The sequence below is a fragment of the Galleria mellonella genome, unplaced genomic scaffold (assembly GCF_026898425.1).
Source record: "Galleria mellonella isolate WM207_F2 unplaced genomic scaffold, CSIRO_AGI_GalMel_v1 utg23, whole genome shotgun sequence".
Taxonomy (NCBI): domain Eukaryota; kingdom Metazoa; phylum Arthropoda; class Insecta; order Lepidoptera; family Pyralidae; genus Galleria; species Galleria mellonella.
In genome coordinates this window covers 536,829-546,307 of record NW_026442045.1, presented here as the reverse complement: position 1 = coordinate 546,307, position 9,479 = coordinate 536,829, and positions in this window count along the sequence as shown.

Here is a 9,479-nt window from a genome sequence, read left to right as displayed (position 1 = left end):
CCCATACCTTAATTGGAACATAAATTGCCGCTTATAGTGTGTAATATTATTTTGCAAGCATATAGGTTACAGAAATTGTTTACCATCAGGCGATGATGTCAGACCCATGATTGTGACCAAATTTTTATAAAATACGAGTATTAAATAACCATTTTTTATACTTTTATACAATTGGATAACGGAAATGTAATGGATATGTTTATCATTTCTGATAATTGTTTTGAATTCATTCGGGAGTTTTCTATAGAATTGTACGGATGCTTTCATCGTCGTATCTCGCCTTGCATTAAATTTCTGTTATGTTTTAATATTGTGATTATATTTTTACAACCATTGAATAATATGGAAAAAATGTTTTACTAAACTAGGTGTTATCTTGCGGAAGTCTACTATTTTGAAAATGACAAAGATACTATTTTGAAAGTGTTTTGATTATCTGTCAACACTTTTGATACTTTGGAAAATCACTTGTTATTTTATTCAAGAATTCTTGAAAAGTATCCTCAGTTTCTTGTTTCCCTGTAGCATGTTTACAATCTATACGTTGTTAATATGTCTGCTGGTTGTTAAAGTTAAAACATTATGAATGATATTAACTTTTATATATATAAAAATAATAATAATAATAATAACAAATCTATTCTTCTATCAATAGTCCTATTCTATCAATATATATCTAATTTTTAAAACCAACACGTTTTAATCACAGAAATAAGTATTATCTAAAAATATATTTTTTTAGCTTTTTCTAACTCCTTATAAATATTGGAATGAAATTGATACTCTTCGATTGAATCAAATTACCAATAAACCTTTTTGTGGTTTTTCATAAGGAAAATCCTATCTTAATGAAATAATACAGCATTACATCAATCTGTCCAAACGTTCATTGCCTTTTTTTCCTCAAAGAGCCTCGTTAATAAAATCATGATATTACTAATCTACATTCTATTAACATTGTACCGGTAAGTATAATAGATAGATAGATACTCTTTATTTCCTCTAAAATATTACAGTAGTATTATAGATATAAATAATTACAAGAAATGTTCACATTGAGAAAACATTAGGCGGCTAAAAGTGATCTCTTCCAGATAACCTTTGGATGGAGAAGAGTAGTTATAGAGTTTGATCGGCGAGGTACGATGACAATTCTGTTATTTTTAAAGAATGTCTTTAAAAATAATAATGTAATACATTGTTTTATTTTAAAAATTCTATAGATATGCGTTTGTTACTATTGTAAAGAAGTTTAAGTTACTTTTTATATTGTTAATAGTAGTAAAGATCCTTCGATGACAAAATAGTAAGCAAATATGAAAGTTTTGTTTGTATTTTAAATTTATGTTTATAGAGAATCACTACTAATTTTAATGTCGGTTACTAGTATTTAAACGACTTAATTTCGCTGAATAATTTAAAATAAAATTTATTAATTTATTTATTTCACTGTCATTGACGTAGTTTTTACATTCATGGATTGATTTTTTTTATAAAACTTAAATATAACAGTACCCACTCTTATTATAAGGCAGTTTATTTATTGCACAAAAAATAAAACCAAATATCCAACTCATTATCTAACTGAAGCCACAAAATAACTGTTTAAAACGTACACCACTTCTAAATCTACTTACCGACATTTTGTCTTTTTGCATAAAAATGTATGACATAACACCGTATGAATACCTAGTTGGGCAATTTTAATTTAGTTCTTTTTTTGCGCTACGTATGTTAGTAGTTATAACACGTCTTTAATGCTGTCATGCTCTAATCTCTCAGATTTCAAAAGGTTTCCGCTTAATAACCTGAGTATCTACCATTGAATCTAGACTAGTGATGTTAACCATAACATAGGATATTTAACAGTTGTTATTATCCGTTATTTTAATTAAGGTAATATGGTATTAATTAATCATTGGTCCACGGCTTAACAATAATAATATGTACACGAGAATTAAAATAAAATACGTATATATAATAATGATAACTATTAGCTATAATTAAATAAATCATTTAAATTTAAACAATTTTATTTTTATTTGGCCCGTAAATAAAATAAAAATTAATTAGCAAATAAAAAATAATTCGCCAACTTTTTAGCATTTGACGAAGAATATATTGGCTAAATTAATAAAATAACATGTTTATATATAAAATATTTTACTAATGTAATAAAATTGTAATGAGAGATATTATAATTTTTGAAGAAACATTATTAGTGGTCTTACTAAAAGCGATGGAAGCCAAAACAATATTTTTTATATTTTTTTTCTGTCTGTTCATGTTTGTTCCGTTATCACGTGAAAACTACTTGAACAAATTGAATGCAGTTTCCACAATTATATTGTTAAAGGTCAATTAGCTCTTTCTAACACATAATCAGAAGTGGGTATCTATTTACGAAATCTACGCGTATAAAGTTGCGCGCAAAAGTTAATTTAACATAATTTATCTATTTATTATTATTAATTTAAAATAATTATACGATGATACAATTTTGATAGGCCGATCAAATGAATAATGGAATAAATTTAAATAATCCATTATTAGAATTGATATTAAGATTTCTTTAGTTAAATTTTTATTCTCAAGATATATCATCGTTTTTCTTTGACAACAGGTGTGTGATGTTACAATTTCATAATCTGGTTTCCTTTTAAAACAAGGCCATCGATGGTCGTCAAATTGCTACACACTAGACAAGTTTTTTATACATAAGGTACGTTGATCTGGTTTAACATAATAAATTATAATTATATATTAGCTAAGTGGAATACTCTAATATTATATTTTAACTTTAACTAGTTTTTAACCATGTCTTTGTCTGCATGCCCGGAATATATTGTTTGACCGAGATAAAAAGTATCCTATGCAGGGACATAAGCTATTTTTTTATCCCGACAAATAATAATACGAAGTACCTATTTGAGGTAGTGACGGTTTTATATAAAATGTATATACCAAATTCATGAGTCGTTCAATAGTGGATTATTCACAAAATAAATCAAACTCACTTTCATATTTATAATATTAGGCTACACAGAATTGAAATATTAAATGATTACCATAAAAATATTCATTTAAATTTTAGTAGCTATTACCGGTATTGATATTGGCCCTTTTTAATTCAAGGGGCTGCTTCATCCTCCTTTTTATGCATTAGTTAAATAAGATATCAAGCAGTAAGCTTTGAGCGCGCGTTGTTAACTTCAAAAACGGAGGAGATTCTCAATTCTATTGTATATTTTTATGTTAGTTACATCAGAACGTCGCCATTTATAAACCGAATTGGAAATATTTTCTTTTATCTGAAAGGATTTACTTTCAAAAATTTTATCAAAATTAATATAGTTATTTCATGAAAGTAACTGGTTTTGTTACGATTAGAATCGGTGTATTTGTTTTTTGGAAATTTTTATTATTAGATTTTTTGTTATTTGACTTCCAGTAATCTCTGTGTCTTAATGGACAACGTATGTTATGGTAACCAATAATACAAAAACTAAATCCAAGTATATCAAACAACTAATGTAAGATTATCATATATTATATCAGCTGCAAAAATAATTATTGGAAGTAGTTTAGTTGCATAAAAAAACGCGCACGCACGCACACATGCACGCCCGTCCGTCCGCCCGACCGCAAGCACGCATGCACGCACGATAAGAAGTAGGTATTTCATGTATTTATCCGGTATATAATACATCTTTATATGAAATTTCATTCAAATCTGTTTAGCCGTTACAGCATGATTGAGTAACAAACAACCAAAAATCTTTACAAACTTTTTTATTTATAATATTAATAGGATTAGTGACGTGATGCGTTTGTCACTATAATATTGCAAAACCATGTTTTGTCAGTAGGTGTGTGTGGTTTTATTATTTTTAATATGCGGCCCTTTTGCGAAATAGCTTCCAAGTTATGTAGCGTCGCTGCAGTTAATATTTCGAGCATCCGCGGTAATGATGTGGTGATTAAAGTAAATTTTGTTTCATAATTATTTTCAAGCGGTTCAGAGAATTAAGGTCGATAAAATTATGTAGTATATGGTACATTACAGTGTTAATTTTGTATTTGTCTTGGTGGGTTTTTGTGGCAAAATTTATAAGTTAAATATTTGAAGGTTCGTTATTACATTATGAAAAATTCTCGGAAATTCCCACATAGAAGGGAATAACAATGAATTTGAATGAACATATCATTAAAAATATGAAGTTTAAAATATTATTTTATAATTTATATAAGTCGATGAATAATAATCGTTTTAATTGTAGGAAAGAATAAAGAAGGGAAAAATAAATATTATATAATATCCAGCAAAAATCTACAAAGAACTTTCTTTAATAATTTTGGTATGTCAGTGAGAATCTGGATAGATATTGAGTTACATAAATAGACTTATTTAACTAAGACACTGAAATATTGAAATTACAAAATGAAGAAATAATATAATATTCGAATACGAATAAAGCCTCAGTTTAATTAAATCTTAAAATTATTAAGGATAGTTATGGATGATGAAAGGCGAGGTGAAAAAAATCCAATTATATTTTAAACTTTAGATTCATCATTTAATAAATAGTTGCGATTAAATAATAATTGGTTTTATGTAGTTCATATAAATATTTTTCTAGATCTGTTTTTAAATTTTTCCCTTAAATATAATATTCATTTAAAAAATTATACCTACAAATATTTAAAAAACACATAAGCACCTCCCCTCCCTAGTGTTGCAAGTAAGTGTTCATACGTGACGGTAGCTATTTTCGGTCAAGTAGACCGTCTGTTCCTATGCTTTACTAAGAATAAATATAAAAAAAAAAATCTGCACTTAATAGGAGATGAGTATACTTAAGTCACAGTTGTAACTGAAGAAATGAGTGGATGAAGATGATATATTTTATTTTTAAATTTTCTTTATTTCATTAATGGAATATAGTACCTTCCAACACCTCAACACAAAAATATATTGGACTGTGAATAGTCTTGAAGTCGCTAAACAATTAAAGTTGCCTCCAGTTGCAGTGGCTGCCGATGTGCCGAATTGCATTTATTAAAATATACAAGTAAAAATACTTTATAAAAATAAGAAAGTGGCTTTAATTATGACTAAATCAATTATATAAAATAGACAAAATTTTATTACTCTTTCAATTATAAAAAAGTATTATATATTTTAGTTCAAAATTGGCAAAGATATCGTGTAATATATGCAAAAAAATATACTGAATTTAGAATCTCTTTTTTGACGTCATTTAACAAATATACATAAGCACGCAGTAAGTTGTCCGCGGTTGTGGTAACTGGCAACGGTACTGGCCTAATTAAACTGCAAAAATTATGATACTATGACTAATTCAAGGTTATTTTGTGAGGCGTTAAATGAAAATAATTTAAAACACGATTATAAAATTTTATATTCGCGATACTTTGCAAGTCTGATGGGCTATGATAAAAATAGGATACATCTGGCATATTACATAATACATACATACTGTAGTTCTTTTTCTCTGTTTTATAACGCCTTCTCCTTTAGGGGAGTTTTGCCAGTAGTTGCCACACTTAGCAGGCAGGTCGGCCATCGCAATTAGGATTTGGCGATGTTTGAAGAGGGACGCTGCTACTCGTCCCTCTATAATTAAGATGAAATATTCTTATTATTTAATCTAAATGACAAATTAAGTTAGTTAAGTTCCCTTAACTTCTTACGACGTCCATGGGAAAGGAAAGGAAGGCTCAATCTCTGGAACCACATGACACGATATTATGGGGATAAAAAGGAGTGGTAAAATATTGTATTTTACTTCATCACGATATGGAAAATTCAATACACATCTGGTAAATATTCAGAAAGCAATTTAAATGGATGAACCACGAAATTGATATCATGGTTGCGAATATCACGTTACATAACGCGAAACCGTAACATTTTAAGGCAAAGAATTCACAGTGCGATTATCAATCGCGCCCACCGCGTTAGCAGGTATTTTATTTTGAAAATTAAAAAGTCTGAAGTTTTGTGTGATTATGTGGTAGTTACAATGTTTGAGGCGAAGCCCGCCGATAACTTGACATAAGAGATAACTTTTGAGCTTAGGTAATGTATCTGGTCTCCTGAGGGGGGAAAGACTTTTTAGTAATGAGATCTAACGGTCTCATTGCTAGCAATATCACAATATCAGCTCGACCTGCACGTGGTTCCGCGGAAACCGTAATGGTTAATTCTTGTCGAATTCGTCATGGTTGGCCATGTGACTTGCATTGCATCCTCACGTATTATCTTTCACTGCTGCCCTGCCAGTGAAAGATAGCGAGCGCAGTTACCATTCCATTTTCATCCATTAAAAAAACCGGGATCCAGATTATGTATCTCGTAAAAAATACACGATAATTTTGTGATCATTTGCTAATTGTATAATTCATGGCATTATGTAGCCTGAACGCTTCGTAATTGTTAGATGCGTTAGATGGACTTTTTCTAGATAAACCACGCCATTAGCCATTAAGTGGCAAAAGATAGAACTAATTCATTATAGTGGTTTTAGTTCCTTAATTGCTTTGTAGAGGCAACTCTCTCGATAATCGTTTTCAGGTAATAAAAAATATATACCTATGGAGGAATTTTGGGCTGTCGCAACCTATTTCAGACATGTGTTAATTAGAGGGTGTACGCATTGAGTGCTTAAATTGCTTTGTTAGATTTACTACTTTATTGTTCTGGATTCACTAGTGTTAAAGCCGGTAGAAAATCGTTCCGTGAGTTTCTAGCCAGAAGCGGCGTGACTAGTTTTGCTGATCTGTAACAAATCTTAGCATTTTGGTTGTTAATATTTTGGACAACTCAAAGAATTTATCACTGCAGGTTACAGCTGTGTCTTGAGTATTTTATTTTTATATATTTATTAAAATACATAGATTAAAACTTAATATATATTAAAATAAAACAATAATACCAAAGTTGAAATATAAGTATATTCGGACCCTTATAAATAAGTTTAAACAATATAAAACAATTCTATTATATCTAATAATAACGCATATATTTCGTAAAAAAAATATTTTTGGTTAGTTATCAGCCACAGATACGGATTGATGAAATTTGAATTTCATAGTTAGGTAATAAACCACTAAAATCCTCTCTGACTGATTTTATTTTTTGACAAAATATAAAAATTATAAGAAACTATCCTAATGGGAGACAAGCGTGACAGACATGTAAGTATGTATAATGTATAATAAACTTATAACATCTATAAAAACGTAAAATATCATAATCTTCAAGAAAAGAGCATATTCCATTTTAAAAGGCCGGCAGCACATCTTCAATCCCTTTGGTGTTGCGGGTGTTCATGGGCGGTGGTGGTCACTTACCATCAGGTGAGCCGAAAGCTCGTTTGCCTTCTGAATTATAAAACAAAATCCTACAAAAATAGCATTGTATATGCATAAATGTTATATTTTTATAAAATATGTAACAATATTCTGTTATACTGGACTAAAAAAATCGGTGAATATTGTATTTAAAAATCCGCAAAAAAATGCATTTAGCATTCTAACTATTTTTGGTACCATTATTTTACGCTTGAAATTTGTATGTTTTTTTAATATACGTATATCAATGGATATGGTATTTAATAATACACTACAATCTCCAGTGCGTATCATATTAGATACGTCTAAAATTAACATCTTGAATAAACTCTAATCTAACAAACTTATATCTCTAATCTTTTTTTTTTCACAACAAACTTTCGATATTTGAGTTCCTTTAAATCAGAGTTGTTAATTTATAGATATGATTCGATGATTTATAAGTTTTCTTCTAAAAGTAGTTTAATTCTAAATCGATTTTCGTATATGATTTACGTATTGATTTTATATAAATTTTAACAAGCTTTAAATACCTGATTTATTGTGTTAATCTTGAATTATTTTTAATCTACTTGCATATTTGTTACTATAGTGTAGGAGGAAGGGCGACATAAGACTTGCAAATTATGATTGCGCGATCAATGTATACAAAATTGTGGTTAATAAAATTGTACGCAATATTAAATCACACCAGAACAGTTACGTTGATACAAAAATCGTTCTAGATTATGTAATGAGTTCAAGAATTTAAGGTTGTTTGACGAGTGACCGATTGCAAATATATTTTTGTGCAGAAAAAAATAAGAAACTTACTCAATTATGTATATCGATAGTTACAAGAACATTTCTTGTTTTATATACACATAATATATTATGCCATGTAGCCTCGGAATAGAAATAAGTAGTTCGGCCATAGAACACGCTATCCCTTCTTTTTCGTGTGTGTCGTAAGACGCGACTAAGGAAACTTAATTGTCGACAGATCTAATTACTGGTAAAACCCCCTTTATGGAGGAGGCCTATGTTCAGCAGCAAACAGTTAACGGCTGATATAATGATGATGATGATGATGATATACATATTAAAAAAATACCGAAAAAAATGAATGTGTAAGACATAATAATAAGTCGAAAGCCGGATCTCTTATTTTACCAATAATATTCGGTTATTATTCATTTAATTCTGTGAAGTGTACCTAACATTGTGTCTAGAATTATTTCACATTTTGGTTTCAAACGAATTGTACTTCTTATACAAAAAATATTATTGATAGCTAAAAGTTATTTCTTCTAATGGTTCAATGGCGTAGACAGGTGGAAAAAATTCCGCTCTCACACACATGTGGGAAAATTTGTTACTGGTTCTTCGAAAAGAATGAGGGTATCTATCAATTTTATCATAATTTCTGCATATGACAATACTTGGATATTATCATCAATGTTAAAATATTTAAGATTATTTTTTCTTTGATAAAATGGGTTTGTTGATACCGCAGTCAATTGGTCAAAATTAAAGTTAGTAGTTACATATGTTTATTAACTAATTTCTTAATTTTTTTTTGTATTTCTTATAACTATTAATTAGTTTTGGACATAAATTCTTATATTTTAATATTTATTGAACATAATTTATATATAAAAATGCATTAATGTACACACATCATATTGAATCTTGCAGTAGGTTAGTAGGTAGGCGATCTCTCTCCACGACAATACCAGAATTAGAGGAAACATAAGAGATATCGAATGTAAGGAAAAACGATTCGGTAATACATTTTGTTTTTTTATTTACTGATATATTGTTTTTCTCTTTCTAATTGTAAAATTCATGATTGAAATTCATACAAATGGAACATTAAAGATTATTATAGCGCTTCGTAACGATTTTGAACTCTATTACCATCTTCCTATGCATAGACATAATAAACCACTAATTGTTATGTTTAAATATTACATGCTCGTATAGTCATCTTGCGTAACTTCATGAAATGACCTGCCCTCTTAATCTAATATAGTCATTTTAGAACACGCAGATCAGTTTTTTATGCAACTTAGAATGGCAAACAAGCTGACGGCTCATCTAATGAAAAATGGTATCCATCG